Source organism: Rhinoderma darwinii, chromosome 3 (assembly GCF_050947455.1).
Source record: "Rhinoderma darwinii isolate aRhiDar2 chromosome 3, aRhiDar2.hap1, whole genome shotgun sequence".
Classification (NCBI taxonomy): Eukaryota; Metazoa; Chordata; class Amphibia; order Anura; family Rhinodermatidae; genus Rhinoderma; species Rhinoderma darwinii.
The window spans coordinates 414880020-414899793 of NC_134689.1; the positions used below are offsets into that span (position 1 = coordinate 414880020).

General features: G+C 37.2%; 7 non-coding genes across 7 annotated transcripts; all 7 read left to right on the top strand.

Moving 5' to 3' along the window:
- The first annotated feature begins 581 nt into the window (after positions 1-581).
- Positions 582-653, top strand: TRNAQ-UUG (transfer RNA glutamine (anticodon UUG)). The gene has a single exon. It is a non-coding gene; the product is annotated as a tRNA-Gln (tRNA).
- Positions 654-4029: 3376 nt separating this feature from the next.
- On the top strand, positions 4030-4101 carry TRNAQ-UUG (transfer RNA glutamine (anticodon UUG)). Its single transcript has one exon. It is a non-coding gene; the product is annotated as a tRNA-Gln (tRNA).
- Positions 4102-4718: 617 nt separating this feature from the next.
- Positions 4719-4790, top strand: TRNAQ-UUG (transfer RNA glutamine (anticodon UUG)). Its single transcript has one exon. It is a non-coding gene; the product is annotated as a tRNA-Gln (tRNA).
- Positions 4791-9058: 4268 nt separating this feature from the next.
- On the top strand, positions 9059-9130 carry TRNAQ-CUG (transfer RNA glutamine (anticodon CUG)). Its single transcript has one exon. It is a non-coding gene; the product is annotated as a tRNA-Gln (tRNA).
- A 1294-nt stretch (positions 9131-10424) lies between these two features.
- Positions 10425-10496, top strand: TRNAQ-CUG (transfer RNA glutamine (anticodon CUG)). The gene has a single exon. It is a non-coding gene; the product is annotated as a tRNA-Gln (tRNA).
- A 5630-nt stretch (positions 10497-16126) lies between these two features.
- On the top strand, positions 16127-16198 carry TRNAQ-CUG (transfer RNA glutamine (anticodon CUG)). The gene has a single exon. It is a non-coding gene; the product is annotated as a tRNA-Gln (tRNA).
- Positions 16199-17492: 1294 nt separating this feature from the next.
- On the top strand, positions 17493-17564 carry TRNAQ-CUG (transfer RNA glutamine (anticodon CUG)). Its single transcript has one exon. It is a non-coding gene; the product is annotated as a tRNA-Gln (tRNA).
- Positions 17565-19774: the final 2210 nt, after the last annotated feature.

Below are 19774 nucleotides of genomic sequence, written 5' to 3' on the forward strand. Positions count from 1 at the left end.
TTAAATGAGTATTGTATTGATAGTGCTTGTTGTACGCCATAAACACGATTTAGCAACACAAATGTTTTTTATAATATTCTCTCGTAGAGATAATTAAACAAATGGAATTGAGGGCATATAAAATCAACAAATTTAAAGGGTCTTTTTATGGCATGTAATGCAAACACTGGCTCCACTTCCAGCTCGTAGGGTGTTCAGTACAGACAGACCTTGGAAATTAGTATGATCCACATTGTAGATTATCCAAATGGAAACTAATTTACAGTCTTTTTGCCTTGGCAGTAGCTGCCTGACACTGGTTACTACCGTTAACTTTCAGTCAACTGAAATTCATAAATTTATTTCCCAGTTTTTTCCCATTGAGTTGGTAATAGTATTTTCCATTTCTAAATGCAGGGTTCTAGCTTTTGTTATATAACCACAATAGAAAATAATTGTACATCTTGGTGATCATGCAGGCACAGAAGCTATGCCCTCTTGATTATTGTGGGAGGTCGACTTTGATTGATAGCCGACCCTTTATTGTAATTACACGTACTGCCTGTTTAGTAGAAATATCCAAACCTCACTCTATTGTCAAGGGTTCCATGGTGTAATGGTTAGCACTCTGGACTTTGAATCCAGCAATCCGAGTTTAACTCTCGGTGGGACCTTGCCATAGTTTACTTCCTTCTGAGTGTAGTACCTTTTCAATGAGGTATTGTATTGATAGTGCTTGTTATACGCCATAAACACGATTTAGCAACACAAATGTTTTTTTATAATATTCTCATGTAAAGATAATTAAACGAATGGAATTGAGGGCATATAAAATCAACAAATTTAAAGGGTCTTTTTATGGCATGTAATGCAAACACTGGCTCTACTTCCAGCTCGTAGGGTGTTCAGTACAGACAGACCTTGGAAATTAGTATGATCCACATTGTAGATTATCCAAATGGAAACTAATTTACAGTCTTTTTGCCTTGGCAGTAGCTGCCTGACACTGGTTACTACCCTTAACTTTTCAGTCAACTGAAATTCATAAATTTATTTCCCAGTTTTTTCCCATTGAGTTGGTAATAGTATTTTCCCTTTCTAAATGCAGGGTTCTAGCTTTTGTTATATAACCGCAATAGAAAATAATTGTACATCTTGGTGATCATGCAGGCACAGAAGCTATGCCCTCTTGATTATTGTGGGAGGTCAACTTTGATTGATAGCTGACCCTTTATTGTAATTACACGTACTGCCAGTTTAGTAGAAATATCCAAACCTCACTCTATTTTCAAGGGTTCCATGGTGTAATTTTTAGCACTCTGGACTTTGAATCCAGCAATCCGAGTTCAACTCTCGGTGGGACCTTGCCACAGTTTACTTCCTTCCGAGGGTAGTACCTTTTCAATGAGGTATTGTTTTGATAGTTCTTGTTGTAAGCCATAAACACGATTTAGCAACACAAAAGTTTTTTATAATATTCTCTCGTAGAGATAATTAAACGAATGGAATTGAGGGCATATAAAATCAACAAATTTAAAGGGTCTTTTTATGGCATGTAATGCAAACACTGGCTCTACTTGCAGCTCGTAGGGTGTTCAGTACAGACAGACCTTGGAAATTAGTATGATCCACATTGTAGATTATCCAAATGGAAACTAATTTACAGTCTTTTTGCCTTGGCAGTAGCTGCCTGACACTGGTTACTACCCTTAACTTTTCAGTCAACTGAAATTCATAAATTTATTTCACAGTTTTTTCCCATTGAGTTGGTAATAGTATTTTCCCTTTCTAAATGCAGGGTTCTAGCTTTTGTTATATAACCGCAATAGAAAATAATTGTACATCTTGGTGATCATGCAGGCACAGAAGCTATGCTCTCTTGATTATTGTGGGAGGTCGACTTTGATTGATAGCCGACCCTTTATTGTAATCACACGTACTGCCTGTTTAGTAGAAATATCCAAACCTCACTCTATTGTCAAGGGTTCCATGGTGTAATGGTTAGCACTCTGGACTTTGAATCCAGCAAACCGAGTTCAACTCTTGGTGGGACCTTGCCACAGTTTACTTCCTTCTGAGTGTAGTACCTTTCAATGAGTATTGTATTGATAGTGCTTGTTGTACGCCATAAACACGATTTAGCAACACAAATGTTTTTTATAATATTCTCTCGTAGAGATAATTAAACGAATGGAATTGAGGGCATATAAAATCAACAAATTTAAAGGGTCTTTTTATGGCATGTAATGCAAACACTGGCTCTACTTGCAGCTCGTAGGGTGTTCAGTACAGACAGACCTTGGAAATTAATATGATCCACATTGTAGATTATCCAAATGGAAACTAATTTACAGTCTTTTTGCCTTGGCAGTAGCTGCCTGACACTGGTTACTACCCTTAACTTTTCAGTCAACTGAAATTCATAAATTTATTTCACAGTTTTTTCCCATTGAGTTGGTAATAGTATTTTCCCTTTCTAAATGCAGGGTTCTAGCTTTTGTTATATAACCGCAATAGAAAATAATTGTACATCTTGGTGATCATGCAGTCACAGAAGCTATGCCCTCTTGATTATTGTGGGAGGTCGACTTTGATTGATAGCCGACCCTTTATTGTAATTACACGTACTGCCTGTTTAGTAGAAATATCCAAACCTCACTCTATTGTCAAGGGTTCCATAGTGTAATGGTTAGCACTCTGGACTTTGAATCCAGCAATCCGAGTTTAACTCTTGGTGGGACCTTGCCATAGTTTACTTCCTTCTGAGTGTAGTACCTTTTCAATGAGGTATTGTATTGATAGTGCTTGTTGTACGCCATAAACACGATTTAGCAACACAAATGTTTTTTATAATATTCTCATGTAAAGATAATTAAACGAATGGAATTGAGGGCATATAAAATCAACAAATTTAAAGGGTCTATTTATGGCATGTAATGCAAACACTGGCTCCACTTCCAGCTCGTAGGGTGTTCAGTACAGACAGACCTTGGCAATTAGTATGATCCACATTGTAGATTATCCAAATGGAAACTAATTTACAGTCTTTTTGCCTTGGCAGTAGCTGCCTGACACTGGTTACTACCCTTAACTTTTCAGTCAACTGAAATTCATAAATTTATTTCCCAGTTTTTTCCCATTGAGTTGGTAATAGTATTTTCCCTTTCTAAATGCAGGGTTCTAGCTTTTGTTATATAACCGCAATAGAAAATAATTGTACATCTTGGTGATCATGCAGGCACAGAAGCTATGCCCTCTTGATTATTGTGGGAGGTCGACTTTGATTGATAGCCGACCCTTTATTGTAATTACACGTACTGCCTGTTTAGTAGAAATATCCAAACCTCACTCTATTGTCAAGGGTGCCATGTTGTAATGGTTAGCACTCTGGACTTTGAATCCAGCAATCCGAGTTCAACTCTCGGTGGGACCTTGCCACAGTTTACTTCCTTCTGAGTGTAGTACCTTTTCAATGAGTATTGTATTGATAGTGCTTGTTGTACGCCATAAACACGATTTAGCAACACAAATGTTTTTTATAATATTCTCTCGTAGAGATAATTAAACGAATGGAATTGAGGGCATATAAAATCAACAAATTTAAAGGGTCTTTTTATGGCATGTAATGCAAACACTGGCTCTACTTGCAGCTCGTAGGGTGTTCAGTACAGACAGACCTTGGAAATTAGTATGATCCACATTGTACATTATCCAAATGGAAACTAATTTACAGTCTTTCTGCCTTGGCAGTAGCTGCCTGACACTGGTTACTACCGTTAACTTTTCAGTCAACTGAAATTCATAAATTTATTTCCCAGTTTTTTCCCATTGAGTTGGTAATAGTATTTTCCCTTTCTAAATGCAGGGTTCTAGCTTTTGTTATATAACCGCAATAGAAAATAATTGTACATCTTGGTGATCATGCAGGCACAGAAGCTATGCCCTCTTGATTATTGTGGGAGGTCGACTTTGATTGATAGCCGACCCTTTATTGTAATTACACATACTGCCTGTTTAGTAGAAATATCCAAACCTCCCTCTATTGTCAAAGGTTCCATGGTGTAATGGTTAGCACTCTGGACTTTGAATCCAGCAATCCGAGTTCAACTCTCGGTGGGACCTTGCCACAGTTTACTTCCTTCTGAGTGTAGTACCTATTCAATGAGTATTGTATTGATAGTGCTTGTTGTACGCCATAAACACGATTTAGCAATACAAATGTTTTTTATAATATTCTCTCGTAGAGATAATTAAACGAATGGAATTGAGGGCATATAAAATCAACAAATTTAAAGGGTCTTTTTATGGCATGTAATGCAAACACTGGCTCTACTTGCAGCTCGTAGGGTGTTCAGTACAGACAGACCTTGGAAATTAGTATGATCCACATTGTACATTATCCAAATGGAAACTAATTTACAGTCTTTCTGCCTTGGCAGTAGCTGCCTGACACTGGTTACTACCGTTAACTTTTCAGTCAACTGAAATTCATAAATTTATTTCCCAGTTTTTTCCCATTGAGTTGGTAATAGTATTTTCCCTTTCTAAATGCAGGGTTCTAGCTTTTGTTATATAACCGCAATAGAAAATAATTGTACATCTTGGTGATCATGCAGTCACAGAAGCTATGCCCTCTTGATTATTGTGGGAGGTCGACTTTGATTGATAGCTGACCCTTTATTGTAATTACACGTACTGCCTGTTTAGTAGAAATATCCAAACCTCCCTCTATCGTCAAAGGTTCCATGGTGTAATGGTTAGCACTCTGGACTTTGAATCCAGCAATCCGAGTTCAACTCTCGGTGGGACCTTGCCACAGTTTACTTCCTTCTGAGTGTAGTACCTATTCAATGAGTATTGTATTGATAGTGCTTGTTGTACGCCATAAACACGATTTAGCAACACAAATGTTTTTTATAATATTCTCTCGTAGAGATAATTAAACGAATGGAATTGAGGGCATATAAAATCAACAAATTTAAAGGGTCTATTTATGGCATGTAATGCAAACACTGGCTCCACTTCCAGCTCGTAGGGTGTTCAGTACAGACAGACCTTGGAAATTAGTATGATCCACATTGTAGATTATCCAAATGGAAACTAATTTACAGTCTTTCTGCCTTGGCAGTAGCTGCCTGACACTGGTTACTACCGTTAACTTTTCAGTCAACTGAAATTCATAATTTCATTTCCCAGTTTTTTCCCATTGAGTTGGTAATAGTATTCTCCCTTTCTAAATGCAAGGTTCTAGCTTTTGTTATATAACCGCAATAGAAAATAATTGTACATCTTGGTGATCATGCAGGCACAGAAGCTATGCCCTCTTGATTATTGTGGGAGGTCGACTTTGATTGATAGCCGACCCTTTATTGTAATTACACGTACTGCCTGTTTCGTAGAAATATCCAAACTTCACTCTATTGTCAAGGGTTCCATGGTGTAATGGTTAGCACTCTGGACTTTGAATCCAGCAATTTGAGTTCAACTCTCGGTGGGACCTTGCCACAGTTTCCTTATGAGTGTAGTACCTTTTGAATGAGGTATTGTATTGATAGTGCTTGTTGTACGCCATAAACACGATTTAGCAACACAATTTTTATTTAGAATATTCTCTCGTAGAGATAATTAAAAGAATGGAATTGAGGGTATATAAAATCAACAAATTTAAAGGGTCTTTTTATGGCATGTAATGCAAACACTGGCTCTACTTCCAGCTCGTAGGGTGTTCAGTACAGACAGACTTTGGAAATTAGTATTATCCACATTGTAGATTATCCAAATGGAAACTAATTTACAGTCTTTTTGCCTTGGCAGTAGCTGCCTGACACTGGCTACTACCGTTAACTTTTCAGTCAACTGAAATTCATAATTTCATTTCCCAGTTTTTTCCCATTGAGTTGGTAATAGTATTTTCCCTTTCTAAATGCAGGGTTCTAGCTTTTGTTATATAACCGCAATAGAAAATAATTGTACATCTTGGTGATCATGCAGGCACAGAATCTATGCCCACTTGATTATTGTGGGAGGTCGACTTTGATTGATAGCCAACTCTGCCTGACACTGGCTACTACCGTTAACTTCTCAGTCAACTGAAATTCATAATTTAATTTCCCAGTTTTTTCCCATTGAGTTGGTAATAGTATTTTCCCTTTCTAAATGCAGGGTTCTAGCTTTTGTTATATAACCGCAATAGAAAATAATTGTACATCTTGGTGATCATGCAGGCACAGAAGCTATGCCCTCTTGATTTTTGTGGGAGGTCGACTTTGATTGATAGCCGACCCTTTATTGTAATTACACGTACTGCCTGTTTAGTAGAAATATCCAAACCTCACTCTATTGGCAAGGGTTCCATGGTGTAATGGTTAGCACTCTGGACTCTGAATACAGCAATCCGAGTTCAACTCTCGGTGGGACCTTGCCACAGTTTACTTCCTTCTGAGTGTAGTACCTTTTTAATGAGGTATTGTATTGATAGTGCTTGTTGTACGCCATAAACACGATTTAGCAACACAAATGTTTTTTATAATATTCTCTCGTAGAGAGAATTAAACGAATGGAATTGAGGGCATATAAAATCAACAAATTGAAAGGGTCTTTTTATGGCATGCAATGCAAACACTGGCTCTACTTCCAGCTCGTAGGGTGTTCAGTACAGACAGACCTTGGAAATTAGTATGATCCACATTGTAGATTATCCAAATGGAAACTAATTTACAGTCTTTTTGCCTTGGCAGTAGCTGCCTGACACTGGTTACTACCCTTAACTTTTCAGTCAACTGAAATTCATAAATTTATTTCCCAGTTTTTTCCCATTAAGTTGGTAATAGTATTTTCCCTTTCTAAATGCAGGGTTTTAGCTTTTGTTATATAACCGCAATAGAAAATAATTGTACATCTTGGTAATCATGCAGGCACAGAAGCTATGCCCTCTTGATTATTGTGGGAGGTCGACTTTGATTGATAGCCGACCCTTTATTGTAATTACACGTACTGCCTGTTTAGTAGAAATATCCAAACTGCACTCTATTGTCAAGGGTTCCATGGTGTAATGGTTAGCACTCTGAATCCAGCAATCTGAGTTCAACTCTCGGTGGGACCTTGCCACAGTTTAATTCCTTCCGAGTGTAATCCTTTTTCAATGAGGTATTGTATTGATAGTGATTGTTATACGCCATAAACACGATTTAACAACATAAAAAATGTGATAATATTCTCTCGTAGAGATAATTAAACCAATTTAATTGAGGGCATATAAAATTAACAAATTTAAAGAGTCTTTTTATGGCATGTAATGCAAACACTGGCTCTACTTCCAGCTCGTAGTGTGTTCAGTACAGACAGACCTTGGAAATTAGTATGATCCACATTGTCCAAATGGAAACTAATTTACAGTCATTTTGCCTTGGCAGTAGCTGCCTGACACTGGTTACAACAGTTAAGTTTTCAGTCAACTGAAATTCATAATTTAATTTCCCAGTTTTTTCCCATTGAGTTGTTAATAGTATTTTCCCTTTCCAAATGCAGGGTACTAGCTTTTGTTATATAACCGCAATAGAAAATAATTGTACATCTTGGTGATCATGCAGGCACAGAAGCTATTCCCTCTTGATTATTGTGGGAGGTCGATTTTGAATGATAGCCGACCTGTTATTGTAATTACACGTACTGCCTGTTTAGTAGAAATATCCAAACTGCACTCTATTGTCAGGGGATCCATGGTGTAATGGTTAGCACTCTGGAGTCTGAATTCTGCAATCCCAGTTCAACTCTCGGTGGGACCTTGCCTCAGTTTACATCCTTGTGAGTGTAATCCATTTTCCATGAGGTATTGTATTGATAGTGATTGTTGTACGCCATAAACACGATTTAACAACAAAAAAATATGTGATAATATTCTCTCGTAGAGATAATTAAACCAATGTAATTGAGGGCATATACAATTAACAAATTTAAAGAGTCTTTTTATGGCATGTAATGCAAACACTGGCTCTACTTCCAGCTCGTAGGGTGTTCAGTACAGACAGACCTTGGAAATTAGTATGATCCACATTGTAGATTATCCAAATGGAAACTAATTTACAGTCTTTTTGCCTTGGCAGTAGCTGCCTGACACTGGTTACTACCCTTAACTTTTCAGTCAACTGAAATTCATAATTTAATTTCCCAGTTTTTTCCCATTGAGTTGTTAATAGTATTTTCCCTTTCCAAATGCAGGGTTCTAGCTTTTGTTATATAACCGCAATAGAAAATAATTGTACATCTTGGTGATCATGCAGGCACAGAAGCTATGCCCTCTTGATTATTGTGGGAGGTCGATTTTGAATGATAGCCGACCTGTTATTGTAATTACACGTACTGCCTGTTTAGTAGAAATATCCAAACTGCACTCTATTGTCAAGGGTTCCATAGTGTAATGGTTAGCACTCTGAATCCAGCAATACGAGGTCAACTCTCGGTGGGACCTTGCCACAGTTTACTTCCTTCTGAGTGTAATCCTTTTACAATGAGGTATTGATAGTGATTGTTGTACGCCATAAACACGATTTAACAACAAAAAAAATGTGATAATATTCTCTCGTAGAGATAATTAAACCAATGTAATTGAGGGCATATAAAATTAACACATTTAAAGAGTCTTTTTATGGCATGTAATGCAAACACTGGCTCTACTTCCAGCTCGTAGGGTGTTCAGTACAGACAGACCTTGGAAATTAGTATTGTCCACATTGTAGATTATCCAAATGGAAACTAATTTACAGTCTTTTTGCCTTGGCAGTAGCTGCCTGACACTGGTTACAACAGTTACGTTTTCAGTCTACTGAAATTCATAATTATATTTCCCAGTTTTTTCCCATTGAGTTGTTAATAGTATTTTCCCTTTCCAAATGCAGGGTTCTAGCTTTTGTTATATAACCGCAATATAAAATAATTGTACATCTTGGTGATCATGCAGGCACAGAATCTATGCCCTCTTGATTATTGTGGGAGGTCGATTTTGAATGATAGCCGACCCTTTATTGTAATTACACGTACTGCCTGTTTAGTAGAAATATCCAAACTGCACTCTATTGTCAAGGGTTCCATGGTGTAATGGTTAGCACTCTGGACTCTGAATCCAGCAATCCGAGTTTAACTCTCGGTGGGACCTTGCAACAGTTTAATTCCTTCTGAGTGTAATCCTTTTTCAATGAGGTATTGTATTGATAGTGATTGTTGTACGCCATAAACACGATTTAACAACAAAAAATATGTGATAATATTCTCTCGTAGAGATAATTAAACCAATGTAATTGAGGGCATATACAATTAACAAATTTAAAGAGTCTTTTTATGGCATGTAATGCAAACACTGGCTCTACTTCCAGCTCGTAGGGTGTTCAGTACAGACAGACCTTGGAAATTAGTATTGTCCACATTGTAGATTATCCAAATGGAAACTAATTTACAGTCTTTTTGCCTTGGCAGTAGCTGCCTGACACTGGTTACAACAGTTAAGTTTTCAGTCAACTGAAATTCATAATTTAATTTCCCAGTTTTTTCCCATTGAGTTGTTAATAGTATTTTCCCTTTCCAAATGCAGGGTACTAGCTTTTGTTATACAACAGCAATAGAAAATAATTGTACATCTTGGTGATCATGCAGGCACAGAAGCAATGCCCTCTTGATTATTGTGGGAGGTCGATTTTGAATGATAGCCGACCTGTTATTGTAATTACACGTACTGCCTGTTTAGTAGAAATATCCAAACTGCACTCTATTGTCAAGGGTTCCATTGTGTAATGGTTAGCACTCTGAATCCAGCAATCCGAGGTCAACTCTCGGTGGGACCTTGCCACAGTTTACTTCCTTCTGAGTGTAATCCTTTTACAATGAGGTATTGATAGTGATTGTTGTACGCCATAAACACGATTTAACAACAAAAAAAATGTGATAATATTCTCTCGTAGAGATAATTAAACCAATGTAATTGAGGGCATATAAAATTAACACATTTAAAGAGTCTTTTTATGGCATGTAATGCAAACACTGGCTCTACTTCCAGCTCGTAGGGTGTTCAGTACAGACAGACCTTGGAAATTAGTATGATCCACATTGTAGATTATCCAATTGGAAACTAATTTACAGTCTTTTTGCCTTGGCAGTAGCTGCCTGACACTGGTTACAACAGTTACGTTTTCAGTCAACTGAAATTCATAATTTCATTTCCCAGTTTTTTCCCATTGAGTTGTTAATAGTATTTTCCCTTTCCAAATGCAGGGTTCTAGCTTTTGTTATATAACCGCAATAGAAAATAATTGTACATCTTGGTGATCATGCAGGCACAGAAGCTATGCCCTCTTGATTATTGTGGGAGGTCGATTTTGAATGATAGCCGACCTGTTATTGTAATTACACGTACTGCCTGTTTAGTTGAAATATCCAAACTGCACTCTATTGTCAAGGGTTCCATGGTGTAATGGTTAGCACTCTGGACTCTGAATCCAGCAATCCGAGTTTAACTCTCGGTGGGACCTTGCAACAGTTTAATTCCTTCTGAGTGTAATCCTTTTTCAATGAGGTATTGTATTGATAGTGATTGTTGTACGCCATAAACACGATTTAACAACAAAAAATATGTGATAATATTCTCTCGTAGAGATAATTAAACCAATGTAATTGAGGGCATATACAATTAACAAATTTAAAGAGTCTTTTTATGGCATGTAATGCAAACACTGGCTCTACTTCCAGCTCGTAGGGTGTTCAGTACTGTCAGACCTTGGAAATTAGTATTGTCCACATTGTAGATTATCCAAATGGAAACTAATTTACAGTCTTTTTGCCTTGGCAGTAGCTGCCTGACACTGGTTACAACAGTTAAGTTTTCAGTCAACTGAAATTCATAATTTAATTTCCCAGTTTTTTCCCATTGAGTTGTTAATAGTATTTTCCCTTTCCAAATGCAGGGTACTAGCTTTTGTTATATAACAGCAATAGAAAATAATTGTACATCTTGGTGATCATGCAGGCACAGAAGCAATGCCCTCTTGATTATTGTGGGAGGTCGATTTTGAATGATAGCCGACCTGTTATTGTAATTACACGTACTGCCTGTTTAGTAGAAATATCCAAACTGCACTCTATTGTCAAGGGTTCCATGGTGTAATGGTTAGCACTCTGAATCCAGCAATCCGAGGTCAACTCTCGGTGGGACCTTGCCACAGTTTACTTCCTTCTGAGTGTAATCCTTTTACAATGAGGTATTGATAGTGATTGTTGTACGCCATAAACACGATTTAACAACAAAAAAAATGTGATAATATTCTCTCGTAGAGATAATTAAACCAATGTAATTGAGGGCATATAAAATGAACACATTTAAAGAGTCTTTTTATGGCATGTAATGCAAACACTGGCTCTACTTCCAGCTCGTAGGGTGTTCAGTACTGTCAGACCTTGGAAATTAGTATTGTCCACATTGTAGATTATCCAAATGGAAACTAATTTACAGTCTTTTTGCCTTGGCAGTAGCTGCCTGACACTGGTTACAACAGTTACGTTTTCAGTCAACTGAAATTCATAATTTAATTTCCCAGTTTTTTCCCATTGAGTTGTTAATAGTATTTTCCCTTTCCAAATGCAGGGTACTAGCTTTTGTTATATAACAGCAATAGAAAATAATTGTACATCTTGGTGATCATGCAGGCACAGAAGCAATGCCCTCTTGATTATTGTGGGAGGTCGATTTTGAATGATAGCCGACCTGTTATTGTAATTACACGTACTGCCTGTTTAGTAGAAATATCCAAACTGCACTTTATTGTCAAGGGTTCCATTGTGTAATGGTTAGCACTCTGTACTCTGAATCCAGCAATCCGAGGTCAACTCTCGGTGGGACCTTGCCACAGTTTACTTCCTTCTGAGTGTAATCCTTTTACAATGAGGTATTGATAGTGATTGTTGTACGCCATAAACACGATTTAACAACAAAAAAAATGTGATAATATTCTCTCGTAGAGATAATTAAACCAATGTAATTGAGGGCATATAAAATGAACACATTTAAAGAGTCTTTTTATAACATGTAATGCAAACACTGGCTCTACTTCCAGCTCGTAGGGTGTTCAGTACAGACAGACCTTGGAAATTAGTATGATCCACATTGTAGATTATCCAAATGGAAACTAATTTACAGTCTTTCTGCCTTGGCAGTAGCTGCCTGACACTGGTTACTACCGTTAACTTTTCAGTCAACTGAAATTCATAATTTCATTTCCCAGTTTTTTCCCATTGAGTTGGTAATAGTATTCTCCCTTTCTAAATGCAAGGTTCTAGCTTTTGTTATATAACCGCAATAGAAAATAATTGTACATCTTGGTGATCATGCAGGCACAGAAGCTATGCCCTCTTGATTATTGTGGGAGGTCGACTTTGATTGATAGCCGACCCTTTATTGTAATTACACGTACTGCCTGTTTCGTAGAAATATCCAAACTTCACTCTATTGTCAAGGGTTCCATGGTGTAATGGTTAGCACTCTGGACTTTGAATCCAGCAATTTGAGTTCAACTCTCGGTGGGACCTTGCCACAGTTTCCTTATGAGTGTAGTACCTTTTGAATGAGGTATTGTATTGATAGTGCTTGTTGTACGCCATAAACACGATTTAGCAACACAATTTTTATTTAGAATATTCTCTCGTAGAGATAATTAAAAGAATGGAATTGAGGGTATATAAAATCAACAAATTTAAAGGGTCTTTTTATGGCATGTAATGCAAACACTGGCTCTACTTCCAGCTCGTAGGGTGTTCAGTACAGACAGACTTTGGAAATTAGTATTATCCACATTGTAGATTATCCAAATGGAAACTAATTTACAGTCTTTTTGCCTTGGCAGTAGCTGCCTGACACTGGCTACTACCGTTAACTTTTCAGTCAACTGAAATTCATAATTTCATTTCCCAGTTTTTTCCCATTGAGTTGGTAATAGTATTTTCCCTTTCTAAATGCAGGGTTCTAGCTTTTGTTATATAACCGCAATAGAAAATAATTGTACATCTTGGTGATCATGCAGGCACAGAATCTATGCCCACTTGATTATTGTGGGAGGTCGACTTTGATTGATAGCCAACTCTGCCTGACACTGGCTACTACCGTTAACTTCTCAGTCAACTGAAATTCATAATTTAATTTCCCAGTTTTTTCCCATTGAGTTGGTAATAGTATTTTCCCTTTCTAAATGCAGGGTTCTAGCTTTTGTTATATAACCGCAATAGAAAATAATTGTACATCTTGGTGATCATGCAGGCACAGAAGCTATGCCCTCTTGATTTTTGTGGGAGGTCGACTTTGATTGATAGCCGACCCTTTATTGTAATTACACGTACTGCCTGTTTAGTAGAAATATCCAAACCTCACTCTATTGGCAAGGGTTCCATGGTGTAATGGTTAGCACTCTGGACTCTGAATACAGCAATCCGAGTTCAACTCTCGGTGGGACCTTGCCACAGTTTACTTCCTTCTGAGTGTAGTTCCTTTTTAATGAGGTATTGTATTGATAGTGCTTGTTGTACGCCATAAACACGATTTAGCAACACAAATGTTTTTTATAATATTCTCTCGTAGAGAGAATTAAACGAATGGAATTGAGGGCATATAAAATCAACAAATTGAAAGGGTCTTTTTATGGCATGCAATGCAAACACTGGCTCTACTTCCAGCTCGTAGGGTGTTCAGTACAGACAGACCTTGGAAATTAGTATGATCCACATTGTAGATTATCCAAATGGAAACTAATTTACAGTCTTTTTGCCTTGGCAGTAGCTGCCTGACACTGGTTACTACCCTTAACTTTTCAGTCAACTGAAATTCATAAATTTATTTCCCAGTTTTTTCCCATTAAGTTGGTAATAGTATTTTCCCTTTCTAAATGCAGGGTTTTAGCTTTTGTTATATAACCGCAATAGAAAATAATTGTACATCTTGGTAATCATGCAGGCACAGAAGCTATGCCCTCTTGATTATTGTGGGAGGTCGACTTTGATTGATAGCCGACCCTTTATTGTAATTACACGTACTGCCTGTTTAGTAGAAATATCCAAACTGCACTCTATTGTCAAGGGTTCCATGGTGTAATGGTTAGCACTCTGAATCCAGCAATCTGAGTTCAACTCTCGGTGGGACCTTGCCACAGTTTAATTCCTTCCGAGTGTAATCCTTTTTCAATGAGGTATTGTATTGATAGTGATTGTTATACGCCATAAACACGATTTAACAACATAAAAAATGTGATAATATTCTCTCGTAGAGATAATTAAACCAATTTAATTGAGGGCATATAAAATTAACAAATTTAAAGAGTCTTTTTATGGCATGTAATGCAAACACTGGCTCTACTTCCAGCTCGTAGTGTGTTCAGTACAGACAGACCTTGGAAATTAGTATGATCCACATTGTCCAAATGGAAACTAATTTACAGTCATTTTGCCTTGGCAGTAGCTGCCTGACACTGGTTACAACAGTTAAGTTTTCAGTCAACTGAAATTCATAATTTAATTTCCCAGTTTTTTTCCCATTGAGTTGTTAATAGTATTTTCCCTTTCCAAATGCAGGGTACTAGCTTTTGTTATATAACCGCAATAGAAAATAATTGTACATCTTGGTGATCATGCAGGCACAGAAGCTATTCCCTCTTGATTATTGTGGGAGGTCGATTTTGAATGATAGCCGACCTGTTATTGTAATTACACGTACTGCCTGTTTAGTAGAAATATCCAAACTGCACTCTATTGTCAGGGGATCCATGGTGTAATGGTTAGCACTCTGGAGTCTGAATTCTGCAATCCCAGTTCAACTCTCGGTGGGACCTTGCCTCAGTTTACATCCTTGTGAGTGTAATCCATTTTCCATGAGGTATTGTATTGATAGTGATTGTTGTACGCCATAAACACGATTTAACAACAAAAAAATATGTGATAATATTCTCTCGTAGAGATAATTAAACCAATGTAATTGAGGGCATATACAATTAACAAATTTAAAGAGTCTTTTTATGGCATGTAATGCAAACACTGGCTCTACTTCCAGCTCGTAGGGTGTTCAGTACAGACAGACCTTGGAAATTAGTATGATCCACATTGTAGATTATCCATTTGGAAACTAATTTACAGTATTTTTGCCTTGGCATTAGCTGCCTGACACTGGTTACAACAGTTACGTTTTCAGTCAACTGAAATTCATAATTTAATTTCCCAGTTTTTTCCCATTGAGTTGTTAATAGTATTTTCCCTTTCCAAATGCAGGGTTCTAGCTTTTGTTATATAACCGCAATAGAAAATAATTGTACATCTTGGTGATCATGCAGGCACAGAAGCTATGCCCTCTTGATTATTGTGGGAGGTCGATTTTGAATGATAGCCGACCTGTTATTGTAATTACACGTACTGCCTGTTTAGTAGAAATATCCAAACTGCACTCTATTGTCAAGGGTTCCATAGTGTAATGGTTAGCACTCTGAATCCAGCAATACGAGGTCAACTCTCGGTGGGACCTTGCCACAGTTTACTTCCTTCTGAGTGTAATCCTTTTACAATGAGGTATTGATAGTGATTGTTGTACGCCATAAACACGATTTAACAACAAAAAAAATGTGATAATATTCTCTCGTAGAGATAATTAAACCAATGTAATTGAGGGCATATAAAATTAACACATTTAAAGAGTCTTTTTATGGCATGTAATGCAAACACTGGCTCTACTTCCAGCTCGTAGGGTGTTCAGTACAGACAGAACTTGGAAATTAGTATGATCCACATTGTAGATTATATAATTGGAAACTAATTTACAGTCTTTTTGCCTTGGCAGTAGCTGCCTGACACTGGTTACAACAGTTACGTTTTCAGTCTACTGAAATTCATAATTATATTTCCCAGTTTTTTCCCATTGAGTTGTTAATAGTATTTTCCCTTTCCAAATGCAGGGTTCTAGCTTTTGTTATATAACCGCAATATAAAATAATTGTACATCTTGGTGATCATGCAGGCACAGAATCTATGCCCTCTTGATTATTGTGGGAGGTCGATTTTGAATGATAGCCGACCCTTTATTGTAATTACACGTACTGCCTGTTTAGTAGAAATATCCAAACTGCACTCTATTGTCAAGGGTTCCATGGTGTAATGGTTAGCACTCTGGACTCTGAATCCAGCAATCCGAGTTTAACTCTCGGTGGGACCTTGCAACAGTTTAATTCCTTCTGAGTGTAATCCTTTTTCAATGAGGTATTGTATTGATAGTGATTGTTGTACGCCATAAACACGATTTAACAACAAAAAATATGTGATAATATTCTCTCGTAGAGATAATTAAACCAATGTAATTGAGGGCATATACAATTAACAAATTTAAAGAGTCTTTTTATGGCATGTAATGCAAACACTGGCTCTACTTCCAGCTCGTAGGGTGTTCAGTACAGACAGACCTTGGAAATTAGTATTGTCCACATTGTAGATTATCCAAATGGAAACTAATTTACAGTCTTTTTGCCTTGGCAGTAGCTGCCTGACACTGGTTACAACAGTTAAGTTTTCAGTCAACTGAAATTCATAATTTAATTTCCCAGTTTTTTCCCATTGAGTTGTTAATAGTATTTTCCCTTTCCAAATGCAGGGTACTAGCTTTTGTTATACAACAGCAATAGAAAATAATTGTACATCTTGGTGATCATGCAGGCACAGAAGCAATGCCCTCTTGATTATTGTGGGAGGTCGATTTTGAATGATAGCCGACCTGTTATTGTAATTACACGTACTGCCTGTTTAGTAGAAATATCCAAACTGCACTCTATTGTCAAGGGTTCCATTGTGTAATGGTTAGCACTCTGAATCCAGCAATCCGAGGTCAACTCTCGGTGGGACCTTGCCACAGTTTACTTCCTTCTGAGTGTAATCCTTTTACAATGAGGTATTGATAGTGATTGTTGTACGCCATAAACACGATTTAACAACAAAAAAAATGTGATAATATTCTCTCGTAGAGATAATTAAACCAATGTAATTGAGGGCATATAAAATTAACACATTTAAAGAGTCTTTTTATGGCATGTAATGCAAACACTGGCTCTACTTCCAGCTCGTAGGGTGTTCAGTACAGACAGACCTTGGAAATTAGTATGATCCACATTGTAGATTATCCAATTGGAAACTAATTTACAGTCTTTTTGCCTTGGCAGTAGCTGCCTGACACTGGTTACAACAGTTACGTTTTCAGTCAACTGAAATTCATAATTTCATTTCCCAGTTTTTTCCCATTGAGTTGTTAATAGTATTTTCCCTTTCCAAATGCAGGGTTCTAGCTTTTGTTATATAACCGCAATAGAAAATAATTGTACATCTTGGTGATCATGCAGGCACAGAAGCTATGCCCTCTTGATTATTGTGGGAGGTCGATTTTGAATGATAGCCGACCTGTTATTGTAATTACACGTACTGCCTGTTTAGTTGAAATATCCAAACTGCACTCTATTGTCAAGGGTTCCATGGTGTAATGGTTAGCACTCTGGACTCTGAATCCAGCAATCCGAGTTTAACTCTCGGTGGGACCTTGCAACAGTTTAATTCCTTCTGAGTGTAATCCTTTTTCAATGAGGTATTGTATTGATAGTGATTGTTGTACGCCATAAACACGATTTAACAACAAAAAATATGTGATAATATTCTCTCGTAGAGATAATTAAACCAATGTAATTGAGGGCATATACAATTAACAAATTTAAAGAGTCTTTTTATGGCATGTAATGCAAACACTGGCTCTACTTCCAGCTCGTAGGGTGTTCAGTACTGTCAGACCTTGGAAATTAGTATTGTCCACATTGTAGATTATCCAAATGGAAACTAATTTACAGTCTTTTTGCCTTGGCAGTAGCTGCCTGACACTGGTTACAACAGTTAAGTTTTCAGTCAACTGAAATTCATAATTTAATTTCCCAGTTTTTTCCCATTGAGTTGTTAATAGTATTTTCCCTTTCCAAATGCAGGGTACTAGCTTTTGTTATATAACAGCAATAGAAAATAATTGTACATCTTGGTGATCATGCAGGCACAGAAGCAATGCCCTCTTGATTATTGTGGGAGGTCGATTTTGAATGATAGCCGACCTGTTATTGTAATTACACGTACTGCCTGTTTAGTAGAAATATCCAAACTGCACTCTATTGTCAAGGGTTCCATGGTGTAATGGTTAGCACTCTGAATCCAGCAATCCGAGGTCAACTCTCGGTGGGACCTTGCCACAGTTTACTTCCTTCTGAGTGTAATCCTTTTACAATGAGGTATTGATAGTGATTGTTGTACGCCATAAACACGAATTAACAACAAAAAAAATGTGATAATATTCTCTCGTAGAGATAATTAAACCAATGTAATTGAGGGCATATAAAATGAACACATTTAAAGAGTCTTTTTATGGCATGTAATGCAAACACTGGCTCTACTTCCAGCTCGTAGGGTGTTCAGTACAGACAGACCTTGGAAATTAGTATGATCCACATTGTAGATTATCCAATTGGAAACTAATTTACAGTCTTTTTGCCTTGGCAGTAGCTGCCTGACACTGGTTACAACAGTTAAGTTTTCAGTCAACTGAAATTCATAATTTCATTTCCCAGTTTTTTCCCATTGAGTTGTTAATAGTATTTTCCCTTTCCAAATGCAGGGTTCTAGCTTTTGTTATATAACCGCAATAGAAAATAATTGTACATCTTGGTGATCATGCAGGCACAGAAGCTATGCCCTCTTGATTATTGTGGGAGGTCGATTTTGAATGATAGCCGACCTGTTATTGTAATTACACGTACTGCCTGTTTAGTAGAAATATCCAAACTGCACTCTATTGTCAAGGGTTCCATGGTGTAATGGTTAGCACTCTGGACTCTGAATCCAGCAATCCGAGTTTAACTCTCGGTGTGACCTTGCCACAGTTTACTTCCTTCTGAGTGTAATCATTTTACAATGAGGTATTGATAGTGATTGTTGTACGCCATAAACACGATTTAACAACAAAAAATATGTGATAATATTCTCTCGTAGAGATAATTAAACCAATGTAATTGAGGGCATATAAAATGAACACATTTAAAGAGTCTTTTTATGGCATGTAATGCAAACACTGGCTCTACTTCCAGCTCGTAGGGTGTTCAGTACTGTCAGACCTTGGAAATTAGTATTGTCCACATTGTAGATTATCCAAATGGAAACTAATTTACAGTCTTTTTGCCTTGGCAGTAGCTGCCTGACACTGGTTACAACAGTTACGTTTTCAGTCAACTGAAATTCATAATTTAATTTCCCAGTTTTTTCCCATTGAGTTGTTAATAGTATTTTCCCTTTCCAAATGCAGGGTACTAGCTTTTGTTATATAACAGCAATAGAAAATAATTGTACATCTTGGTGATCATGCAGGCACAGAAGCAATGCCCTCTTGATTATTGTGGGAGGTCGATTTTGAATGATAGCCGACCTGTTATTGTAATTACACGTACTGCCTGTTTAGTAGAAATATCCAAACTGCACTTTATTGTCAAGGGTTCCATTGTGTAATGGTTAGCACTCTGTACTCTGAATCCAGCAATCCGAGGTCAACTCTCGGTGGGACCTTGCCACAGTTTACTTCCTTCTGAGTGTAATCCTTTTACAATGAGGTATTGATAGTGATTGTTGTACGCCATAAACACGATTTAACAACAAAAAAAATGTGATAATATTCTCTCGTAGAGATAATTAAACCAATGTAATTGAGGGCATATAAAATGAACAC